This window comes from Pinus tabuliformis, chromosome 7 (assembly GCF_031772625.1).
Source record: "Pinus tabuliformis cultivar Carrire ecotype Pingquan chromosome 7, CPIR1, whole genome shotgun sequence".
NCBI lineage: Eukaryota > Viridiplantae > Streptophyta > Pinopsida > Pinales > Pinaceae > Pinus > Pinus tabuliformis.
In genome coordinates this window covers 614,064,419-614,074,504 of record NC_142293.1, presented here as the reverse complement: position 1 = coordinate 614,074,504, position 10,086 = coordinate 614,064,419, and the positions used below count along the sequence as shown (strand labels likewise).

Sequence of the window (10,086 nt, the reverse complement as noted above, 5' to 3'; positions counted from 1 at the left end):
GGAGTTTTGACTACACATCTTGAGAATCATGTCGAGCTTTTGATCCATGGGATCTAATTTGTCTTCAAATTCTGCTTGCTTGTGGATGTTTTGTTTTTGATATGTGTGATAATCCACCAGGATATGCCTAAGAAGGACCTTGGTGTTCCAATAGACATTGACTTCTTGCATGTAATTAACATACTTGACATGGGTAGAAGTGCCTGTGCTGGGAATCCACTATTGATTTTCAGCCTATACATGTTCATTAGAAGTATACCTATGATCCTGCCTAACCGGAGTTTCATAATGGACTATTTCCTAATGCACTATTTTAGGATTGATTTTCTCATAACGAGCTTGAGACTTCCTAGTATGAGTTTGGGCATGTTGTTGGGTAATTGGACGAGTGTTTCTGGGTGGGATAGAGGAGGGAGAGGGGCGGTCCCTGCCCCTTCCTTAATGAGAAGTTGAGGGAGTTCCATGAGTCATTTTGTCAAGAAGAAATTGGCTAAGGTGGAGAATAAGGAACAATGGTTTGAAAGGAGGATAATTTAGCGATAGGAAGAAATAGGTGGATTTGTGGAATGGGGGCTTGAGAGGAGTGCTATGAAAATAGGGGGGTCGAGTTAGGATAATTGGGAGGGATGAAAGAGTGTGAAAATTGTGATTTGAAATAGGCCACTTGGTGAAGAAGTGTCAATCCAAAGATCAAAAAATCCAAATAATGGTCTAATTAGCAAGAATTTGAGGTGAAAGGAGTCGAATTACAGAGAGAGTGATCTTACTTTATTGTTTGGGGAGCGTGTTGTGTAGAGACAGATGATCAAGGTCATTACTACTTGCAGGTCTAGTAATCTCTAAAGGATGGAGTGCGGGAATGGAGTGGACAAAGTGTGGGAATGGTGTTGCATGGTCATGATAAGGGTAATGTTGTAGCTAAATCTTGCAAGGTGAAAATGATAAAGTTTTTACATGTAAAACTCATGGAATGTTGAAAGGAAAGCACTGAGTCCTTAGGTTCTTTTTTTGCCTCGCAAGAAAGGCAACATACTCATTCGAGCCTATGATATTACACATCAAAGTCTTTATGGTTTTTGTTAAAAAAGTATAATTTGGCCAAAGTTAGGTTTTATAATGTTATTGGTGCTCTCGACCTCTTATGCAAGGGGATACTTTTTATTAAAATTATTCGGCTCATGGCCCAATCTCATGCCACACCATATATCACTGCTCACCAATTACCAAGCCAACAACGAATTAAAACAATGCTTGGCACACAAGGCACCAAACCAAGAGAAGAGCCCACGAAGGAGTCAACACTAGTGCTTAACGCGTCGAAATGTTGTGGGAGCATGGGTGCATATAAATGTCGATCAAGTGCTCCCACTCGATCAGTGCATTTGTTAAAATAAGATATTTACTCCTGCATGAGGAGTTAGATAAAAATAGAGAGTCAGTTAACTGAGCGATTGCATGATTGAGTGTTTGAGTGTTGAGTCAAGTGAGTTAAGTGATAGACCACATTGAGTGTGAGATTGCATGTAGTTGCATGTCAAGATATTTTAGGCAGTTAGTTAGTTGGAAAAGTTTTAGATACCCTTCACCAAGTTTATTGTAATCATTATGTTTTGTGTGATCAATAGAAGAGCAGCAGCTCATGTTTAATGTGTGAATTGTATTTTGTCTTCTCTGCCTTTTCAACAAATTGATATTAGAGTAAGGTTTAAAAAGCATAGATAGAGTTTAATGAAGAAGCAGCCGCAACTGCCGTGAACACCGTTGCCTGGAAAATTGATTGGTCAACAAGCGAGCAAGCCACAGTTTTGCAGAAAAATTAGCGTGTGCCGCAACTCAATACAGAGTCAACGTGTTTGAAAGTCGAAAGTGTTTGAAACTCGAAAGGCTTTAAAAGTCACGTGATCTTTTAAAGCTAAGTGGGTACGATTTTGTTACGTGGTTTTATCATACGATTTCTTTTGAAGTGATTATAAAGAGTTTCTTTTCTTTTCTTTTCTTTTTTTATATAAAGATTTTTTATATTAAAAAAAATAATAAATGTTTTTATTTTATAAAGGAAATTTTTGAAGATAGGAGATTTTTTTAAAAATAAACTTTGCAAAGTTTATTAAAGAAGAATTTTTTTTTTTTTTTTTTTTTTTATTTATTTATTTTTTTTTTCTTTGGTTTTTTTAAAAAGTGAAATTTTTGGAGAAAGATGGCTCTCTCAAATTTGCAGCCTCAGTTCCACCATTTACAAGGAAATATTATGATGTGTGGGCCATTAGGATGGTGACCACGTTGCAGGCACATGATGTTTGGGATTATGTGAAGTTTTGGTTTTCAGAGCCTATGAATGAAGAAGAAGAACAAGCTCTCACTAATGCAGAGAGGGAACAATGGAAGAAAGACAAGAAGAAGAATGCACATGTGTTGCAGGTTATTCAACAGAGAGTGGACCTAGCAGTGTTCCATAAGATTATGACCACGTCTTCAACAAAAGCAACATGGGATACTTTTTCGACAAACTATAAAGGTATGGCCAAAGTCAATATTGTAAAGTTGCAGAATACTAGGAGAGATTTTGAAAGTCTGCAGATAAAGGAGACAGAAGACATCGATTCTTTCATGAATCGAATCATAACTATTGTAAATCAGTTAAAGATTTATGGTGAAGATATAAAAGATCAAAGAGTGGTTGAGAAGGTCCTTTGATCTTTGTCTACCAAATTTGATGTTGTGGTAGCAACCATAAAAGAAGCCAAGGATTTGGCATCATTGACAGTTGATGAGCTTATGGGATCACTTCTATCGCATGAGGCAAGGATAGACAGAAATAAGGATTCCACTTTAGAGACCGCTTTCAAAAGTCAGGTTTCTATTTCAAGAGACAGAGGTCGAGGCAAAAGTAGAACGAGAGGTAGAGGACGAAGCGGAAGGTATGGTGGTCAGAGAGATGACCAAGAAGAGCATGAACATGCAAGTGGAAGCAACTACAAAAGCTTCAACAATAATCAAAGAGTTGACAAATCAAAGGTGAGATGTTATTACTGCAATAAATTTGGTCATTATAATCGTGATTGTAGGAAGAAAATAGCTGATCAAGGGAACCAAAGAGCTAATGTCACCACAGCAAGTACTAACTCCATGTTCCTAGCTTGCCATACCATGCATGAACCTTTTGCTAGTGTGTGGCTGTTAGACAGTGGTTGCAGTAACCACATGATAGGAAACAATGATTTGGTTGCAAATTTCGATCAATCTGTGAAAACAAAGGTAAAGTTGGGGACTGACAAGATTGTGGAAGTAGATGGCAAAGGAGTGGTCAACATCTGACCAAGCAGGGGGAGCCGAAGACAATCTCAAAGGTATATTATGTTCCTAGTCTAAAATATAATTTGTTAAGTGTTGGTTAATTGACATAGAAAGGATACAAAGTTATCTTTCAAGGTCAAGAAGTTGTTATATATGACAAGCCCCCAATCAAACAACTGATAGCAAAGGTGCAGATGACGAGGAACAGACTCTTTCCTCTCATTCTGAATTACAGTGGTTAGGTGAGTTCTTTTACAGTTGCATGTTCTGATTATTATTGGTTACGGCACTTTTGATTTGGACACTTGCACTTTTTTGGTTTAAGATTGTTGCAGCAGAAACAGATGGTCAGAGGTTTACCTCCGATCAAAGAGCTTGTTAGTACTTGTGAGTGTTACATCTTGGGAAAACAACACCGTGAAAGTTTTCCAAAGGGAGTTGCATACAGAGCAAAGCAACCTCTTGAGCTAGTGCATACAGACTTGTGTGGACCTATGAGGACACAATCGATTGGTGGAAGTTACTACTTCCTCACTTTCATTAATGACTACATTGGGTTTACTTTTTGAAGCAGAAGTCTGAAACTTTTGCAAATTTCAAATAATTCAAAGCCTTAGCGGAGAACCAAAGTGATCAACAGATCAAGGTATTGAGACTCAAAGGCATTCCATGATTACTTCAAACAACATGAGATCAGAAGACAGTTTACAACCAGGGACACACCACAACAGAATGGTGTAGCAGAGAGAAAGAACATGACAATTATGAACATGGTAAGAAGCATGTTGAAAGGCAGAAACTTGTCTAATGAGTATTGGGCAGAAGCAGTTGCATGTGCTATTTATGTGATCAACAGATCTCCTACAAAGAGTGTGATGAACAGAGTACCAGAGCAAGCATGGTCAAGTATGTATTGCAGCGTATCTCATCTCAGAGTATTTGGATGTGTAGCTTATGCACATGTGCCTAAGGAGCGAAGAGGCAAATTGGATGATAAAAGTGAAAAATGCATATTCATTGGTTATAGTGAGCAATCAAAAGCTTACAAATTGTATAACCTTGTCTCAAAGAAGACCATAATTAGCAGAGATGTTGTGTTCAAGGAACAAGAGTCATGGAATGGAACTATAGACAAAACAGTTGATGCACAAGTGCCACTGATGGAAGAAGATGATGTAGCAAAAAAGGAGCAGCAAGAATCACAGGTGAAGACACCAAACATAGACACACCAACAAGGACTCCAAGATTTTCAGAGAAGCATGGATCCTCAAGCAGATCAACAGATCAAGATTCTCCCAGCAATCAATCAGGTGATGAATCAAACAATGGTAAGAGAAAGATGAGAAGTTTGAAAGATATTTATGATGATTTGGATGTTAGTTCAAATTTTGCATTGTTGTCATTCCAACCTTCTTCATTTGAAAAAGCAATCAAAGATGAAAATTGGGTGTAAGCCATGGAAGAAGAAATTGAAGCTATTGGAAAGAATGACACATGGGATTTGGTTGATTTACCAAAGGACAAAAATCTCATTGGTGTGAAGTGGGTGTACAAGACAAAGTTGAATGAGAAAGGTGAAATTGACAGATTTAAAGCAAGACTTGTAGCAAAAGGATTCTCGCAGCAACCAGGAATAGACTTTGGAGAAACGTTTGCTCTGGTAGCTAGATTGGATATTGTAAGAGCAGTTTTAGCCACAACAACTCAGAACAAGTGGAAAGTATATCAAATGGATGTGAAATCAAACTTGAATGGAATTCTAGAAGAAGAAATTTATGTGCAGCAACCTCCAGGATATGAAGTTGAAAGTAACGAAGACAAAGTTTACAGGTTGAAGAAAGCACTCTATGGACTGAAGCAAGCGCCTAGAGCTTGGTATAGCAGAATTGATAGTTACATGATCAAGAATGGATTTTGCAGAAGAAACATTGAGCCTACCTTGTACACAAAGGTAAATGAGCATGGACAGATTTTGATTGTTTGCTTATATGTTGATGACATGATTTTTACAGGTGATTTTGACATAGATGAGTTTAAAGCAGCCATGATGAAAGAATTTGAGATGACAGATCTTGGTCTCATGAAATATTTTCTTGGCATAGAAGTTGAGCAATCTAAAAAATGAATTTTTATTTGTCAAAATAAATATTCCAAATATTTGTTGAAAATATTTAGGATGGAAAATTGCAAACCTGTCCCTACACCAGTTGCAACAGGTACAAAGTTAAGCAAGGATGATGAAGGATCAGATGTCAATCCAACTTTATTCAAAAGATTGGTTGGTAGCCTCATGTATCTCACAACTACAAGACCGGATATCATGCAAGGAGTGAGTTTGATTTCTAGATTTATGGAGACTCCAAAAGACACACATTGGAGTGCAGGAAAACGAATTCTGAGATACATAGCAGGAACTAGAGATTGTGGCATAATGTATGCAAGCACAGAAAATAAAGAATTGATTGGATACACAGATAGTGATTTTGTAGGCAGTTTGGATGATAGGAAGAGCACTTCTAGTTTTGTGTTCCACCTTGGTTCAGGTGTGATTTCATGGGCATCTAAGAAGTAGCCCATTGTGACACTTTCGTTAGCAGAAGTAGAATATGTAGCAACAACATCAGCAGCATGTCAAGCAGTGTGGTTAAGAAGAGTACTTGATGGACTCAAGCAGAAACAACAAGGATCAACAACAATATATTGTGACAACACCTCAACGATTGCACTATCCAAGAATAGTGTGTTTCATCAGAAGAGCAAGCATATTGATACTAGATATCACTTTATTAGAGAACTTGTGAGCAATGGAGAAGTTCACTTGAAGCCTTGTAAATCTAGTGATCAATTGGCTGATATATTTACTAAGTCATTAGCACAAGATGTGTTTGAGTTTCATAGAAGAAACTTGGGTGTTGTAAGCCTAGCTGAGACATAGACTAGCAGGCATGTTTGAGTTGTCATGAGTCATGTTTTAGTTTAGCAGTCGTAATTAAGGGGGAGTGTTAAAATAAGATAATTACTCTTGCATGAGGAGTTAGATAAAAATAGAGAGTTAGTTAACTGAGTGATTGCATGATTGAGTGTTAAGTCAAGTGAGTTAAGTGATAGACCACTTTGAGTGTGAGATTGCATGTAGTTGCATGTCAAGATATTTTAGGCAGTTAGCTAGTTGGAAAAGGTTTAAATACCCTTCATCAGGTTCATTGTAATCATTATGTTTTGTGTGATCAATAGAAGAGAAACACCTCATGTTTTATGTGTGAATTGTGTTTTGTCTTCTCTGCCTTTCCAACAACATTAATGTTAAGACTGGCCCATAACGAATGTGGAAAATTTGAACGCAAGTGAAAGAGTATTAATATTATCAAGTGATGTGGAAGAGGTGTTGACATATGTTATTATCTTATGGGTGCCACCGTTTTGCAGAAATGCATGACATAAATAATGGTAACGACCAGTGGATTGATACTAGAAAGCTATTAATGGCGACAATGTAGAGAATAAGGGATTTGTCAATTTGGGAATGTTTGACATCGAAAAGAAAGCCAATAAAAATGGTGAAGATGTAGAGGAAAAGCAGTTGTCCAACAAAAATGTTACATATATCCAACAATTAAAGAAATTAAATATGAAGACGAGCTAAAAGTGGAGGATAACATGATGCCTAATAAACATTACAATAATAGTAACAAAGTGGAAGATTCCCAATGCAAGCAAAGGAATGGGCTAAGATGGAAAAGTTTTCAGCAGACTCTTGGAGGGTATTCTCTATGTGAATAGCATCTAGTCAAGGGTAGATTTAGGAGCACAAGCAACAATAATAAAAACGCTAATATAGTTTACGATAGATTTTTTGGCATAAATCACATGGTATTTCATTTGTCAACGTGTTTCGAACCAACCAGTGTGGTTCATCGTCAGGACAAGTTGAGGAGCAGATCAAGCTATGCATGTTAAATAGACAGAGCAGACCTCCAACGGCTATAATTCAAGATCAGGCAATGGCTATAACGGCTAAATTTGACTGGGGAGTAGTTAGATGGACTAGGACTAGGGGATAAAATAAGTTAATTTAATTTATCAAATCAGAAGTTATATTATTATAAAAATTCAAAGGGGTTGATGAATTTTAATTATATATATATATAGTAATGATTATTAAATTATTAGTTAGTTATAAAAGGTATTAAATAAATAAATATATAAAATATAAAAGTCAAAAAGGGGCACAAGATTTTTCATTATATATATCTATATATATATATATATATATATATATATATATATATATATATATATATATATATATAAAGTAATTTTAAATGATTATTAAGTTATTAGTTAGTTATAGAAGGTATTAAATAAATATATAAAATATAAAAGTCAGGTGTTAGGATCATTTAATAAAAATAATTATTTATCTAATTAACCTAGAGGTTGACCTATTCAATAAATTATCGAGATTTAATCCAAAGTTTATATGAATTTACATAAAGGTTTTTAACTACTTTACAATGAAATTTTATTCAGATAATAGTTGTTCTAAAAGGAATTGAAAATAATATTTTAAATATCCAGAAATAATTAATCGTATATCTAAATGTTAAATTAACTTATTATTATATAATGGTACAGGTAATAAAAATTATCTATTAGTTAAAATTATTAGGATACGATATAATAAGAACAAGCCAAAAAAATAGAGGGAAGAAAAGAAAGTGACTAGGACGAGAGTGCTAATATAGTTATCGTGAATAACAATGCATACACATGCAAGCTCAAAGAATTGTACCTCATAGACTTTTCTTGATCTTGTAATGTTCGGAATTCAGAAACAAATTGTCATATGATCGATGGAAAAGATACTCTAATGTTGCAGTTTTGTACACACCAATAATCTTCCACGATGATTTGCTATCCATTGCAAGGTGGTAATGTGAAACTCAAAATATTTTCCCACTTTAATTCTCAAATATGATTCCAAAACAATAGAGGTAGCCATTTACGGCTAAATACATGGTGCAGTTATATCTGTTGGTGTATTATTAATTACATTAGACCGGTGCAATGGTTTGCAGTGAGCTTCTAGCCACAAGATTTTATGACATGAATGTAGTGGCGTGAATACTTTACTGCAAACATTTTCATATAACTCTAGAGATCACAATGATGCACGCTGAATTTTCAACGTAATTCTTGATTGAAATGAGGCCTCCTGGCATGGCGACCAGAACAAATGATCTATCATAAACTTCATGGAAGAAAAATGATCAGACTGGTTCAATTAACATTAACAATAATATTGTGGACCAATGGAAGCACCAGGGAATATCTACTTCAAAGGTTTCCATGAATATTCTAGGGAAGGATTTATCTGAAGAAGAGGTGATCAATATGCTGGAGACAATGACACTAAAAAAACATTTTCTACATTTTCTCCGATTTAGTTGTCAAAATTTTGGGGTGCGTTAACAATGATAAATGGAATAGAGCAGAAATTCAAGTTACAAATGAAGGAAATTGGACAATTTATCGCTCAAAGATAATACAATATGTGTGCCAAATCATTGTAATAACACCATATGCTCAGTTTCTATCCCGATGCATTTCAACAACAACAAAAAACAATGTCACAATAAGATTTTCACGAAGGACATATGTGATGCTTCCCGTCCTTATAGAAACAAAATATTATCCTTTTGTTGTAGATCTATTACTTATCAAGTGCCTTATTGCAGAGACATAAAAGTAGAAACTTATCTAGTTTCTCCAACATGAGTTTGTTAATATCAACTATGCTGATTTCTTAATTGGTGAGATTGGTCTAAATTTTATGCCCAAGATGGCTATAAGATCTCTTTCATCTCTACAAATAGTTTGAATGCATCAACTCTTTCCATAAGCTGAGTTTGATGATCCTAGTGGTGATTGTCTTAGTCTTCTAGGGGAATACAATCTTCGTCTTGGGATCATAAAAGAGCTACATCTAGACATGGTTGCAACATATGAGGACAAAATACATGTTTTCGAAGGTCATCCGTTTATTGTGGAGGAAGGGGTCTGTCTAGGTAGAAGAGATGTTAAGCAAGGAATCAATGTATTTACATTTGAAAACCACATTTAATTTTTGTTTGAACAAGGGGAAGACGTTACCACAATAACTAATATGAAGCAGATCAACTGGAATAGCTATCAAATTAATCATACACAAGATAACATTGGTGTTTTTGTGAGCATTGTAAGTACAAAGATCCATTTTAAGGGAAACGACAAAGAATATATTGGAGATGACATAACAAAAAAAATATTGTTGTCAAGGCTGCTATCCAACAATGAATGTTCAATTGAAGTAAAAAATCATTAGAAGAAAACAAGTACGTGAGCTGACAATCACGTAAATATAACCTGACCAAGTACTTCACGCATGCTATATATGAGGTGCTAAAATATATTGTACAACTTAGGTCACTGCAAAAAAAAATAGTTTTATAATTTTTTAAGAAACCATTTTGAAGTTGACCAAGGGAGTTAGTCTAGGGGTAGGAATAAAAGTTTGATGAAAATGTTTGAGAGGGGTTCAGAGTCTGTAAATTATGAGAAAAATATAATGACATAATCTCTCAAAAACTGAAAATAAAAGGCCATTTTGATTCAACACTAAATACATTGAAACATTGTTCTTCTTTCTACTAGTATGAGTGTAATGTAGCGGTAGGTTGATTTAAATCAAATTTATGAATTTACTTGGAATTAATGGTATTCATGCTTTTGGTTTGAATCCATTAATGAGT

The 10,086-nt window shown here is 35.2% G+C and overlaps 1 pseudogene; it reads left to right on the top strand.

The window, feature by feature from the left end:
* Window positions 1-8,607: 8,607 nt before the first annotated feature.
* LOC149248936 (DNA topoisomerase 6 subunit B pseudogene) lies at window positions 8,608-9,787 on the top strand (annotated as a pseudogene).
* Window positions 9,788-10,086: the final 299 nt, after the last annotated feature.